The sequence below is a fragment of the Clupea harengus genome, chromosome 26 (assembly GCF_900700415.2).
Source record: "Clupea harengus chromosome 26, Ch_v2.0.2, whole genome shotgun sequence".
Classification (NCBI taxonomy): Eukaryota; Metazoa; Chordata; class Actinopteri; order Clupeiformes; family Clupeidae; genus Clupea; species Clupea harengus.
In genome coordinates, this window is record NC_045177.1 from 14,161 (window position 1) to 16,660 (window position 2,500).

General features: G+C 43.2%; 1 pseudogene; it reads left to right on the top strand.

Annotated features, from left to right (window-relative positions):
* The first annotated feature begins 1,339 nt into the window (after positions 1-1,339).
* LOC116219869 overlaps positions 1,340-2,500 on the top strand; it is a 5,393-nt pseudogene continuing 4,232 nt past the window's right edge.

Consider the following 2,500-nt stretch of genomic DNA (forward strand, 5'->3'; position numbering starts at 1 on the left):
ACCATTCTTCTCGGCACAGATGAAGGTATTCGCTCAATGCTTAGGTGTTGAACATAACAGCATGGAGTAGTAGCGCCGTCATGCCACCAGGGGGCCACCGACAGCTTTACAGGCAGATGCGACTTCTCAGCGTGAGACAGTTCGCTTTAATTCGTTAGTCTTCAATATGGACAAACACCGAGAGAGAGACACACACACACACACACACACACACACACATGCACTGCCCAAGTATTTTCTCGTTGGATCATGCCACCGCAGGCATCGCAGACAGTGATCTTTGAGCATTTTAGTTTGTCACAAAGAAAAAGTACATAAAAAAAACAACCGCAGTAGTGACCCGTGACCACACGATGGCGCACTCCTTCCGACCCAACTTGTTTACTCTTTTGAAACACGTGCCTTGGGTCTCTGTCTCCCACTGACGCAAAGAGTTATCGGTGTGTGTGAATTGTCATTTCCAGGGGTGTGTCACACACACACACGACATTATACATTTCAAATGGAAAACCTTAGCCTACAAAACGAACTCTTTTAAGCCATTTCACCATCAATGTAGGCTATATGTGCTCGTAGCTCACCCAACTGTCATCTACTACTGAAGAAAGCGGATGTGGCGCTGTCTACGTCACAGAGAACATCTTGTAGTTGAATACACAGGCTGATGGTCGAATCTCAGTTCTTATTTAGGAATTAATAATTCTACAGGAATACTTCTATAATAATTCACCAGAAATATATATGTCTACATTGCTTCCTCAATAGGTCAATGCAGACAATATCTAAAATCGTTGTTTGTTACGTTGTAAGGAAATTAAACTTGCAGAGTTGCATGCAGAGTTGACAATGGCTTGTTTTCCCTTCAAAAAGATCATACAGAGTAGGCTAAGATCTACACTACCCAATCACAACACGTATGCAGAGGCGGAAATAAACAAGTCAGCACGCTACATCAAAATATACGAAATATACCACCATTTTGTTATTCTACAGTGATGTTCTACAAATTTAAATTCAATTCAATGTTATGTATATAGCGCCAAAACAATAAAATTGTCTAAAGGCGCTTCAAATGGGAAAAACATTTTTTTTTTTAATGTTTTGTCCATAGTCATCGTCTGGTAAACCCCACCCTTCGTGTGCCTGCGTGCATGCGTGTGTGTGTGTGTGTGTGTTTGTCTTGGGGCGGGGGTAGTTTTGTTGTCCTGTGACGCACCCAACAGAATTTTTAAGATCCAACCAAATTCCGTGACTAGACTATCAAACCACGCCCATTGCTACGCGTAGCCAATCGATTTAGCGGTAGGCCACGAAGAGGTTGGGTTTGGCGAATAGCATGGCGACTTGTTTTGAAGAGACGACGAGAAGAGATCCTCCTACTGTCAGTTTGTTTGGATCTTCGGAATCGAAGAGACAAGCGTTTTCAACCGGTCACAATGCAGACGTGAAGGAATACCGTTAGCCGTTTTGGCAAGTCCGTAGCGGAGCGATTACGGAATTACATTCTTTTGTGTTTTTTTTGTACGCTTTGGTGACTGACGCATTGGAAAGAGATCCAAACCGATAGCCAAGCTATGGAGGATAAGAAGAGGGAGGAGAGCGACGCCGAGATACAGGGACACGGCCCCGAACACTGGTTCTCAAAATGGGAGCGGCAGTGCTTAGCCGAGGCCGACCAAGACGAGCCTGTCGACGAGGACAGTGAGGAAAGCCAGCAGAAATTGTGGCATCTCTTTCAAAATTCTGCAACTGCAGTCGCGCAGTTGTACAAAGGTGTGAATAATGCTAATCTGTTTAACAAGGACATTAGCTAGTTAGCGAGCTAGCTAGCTAGCGAGCGAGGTGGCTAGCTTGTTTAGCAACCCACAAGTTCGTCTGCTAATATCCCTTGACAAAACTAGCATTGCCTAGCTTACTAACCCAGTAACGTCGACTAGCTTTCTCTTAGAGTTTGTTACTATAATGCTCATAAACACAATATATGTTTCCTCACTTGGTAAGTCAACGATCAGATGGCATTAACTACATATGATAACCATACGTTGCAATTATACAAGTGTCAAACGCCAAGTTCACTTTACCCGGTGGGGAGCTAACATATACTGTGGGGAATTTTAAGCAGATCAGTTAACGTTAGTGAACGATCTTGAGTAGTCTTTCTTTTTTTTAGCTTAGTTGATCAAAATAACCCTAGCGTTTTCGTTTAGATTGGCAGGCAGAGCTTTAGCTAACAAGGGCGGTAGCAGAAATCTGATTTACTTCGCTAGTCAATTGTTCGGTTAGCATGTTTTGTTCTGTAGGTGGCACAGCTTTCCGAGCGCTAGACGCGGCGCTAACGGCTAGTCCACCTTATTCGCCCCTATTATCGTGTTCCAACTTTTAGTTTCAGTTAAATTATTATTATTAACCGTTAGAAATTAAGTTTAAAATGTTGCCCAGACAGCTAACTGATTTGCTTGTAGTTGTGTTTCCAACGAACAAAATGGCGTTGAGTAGGGAG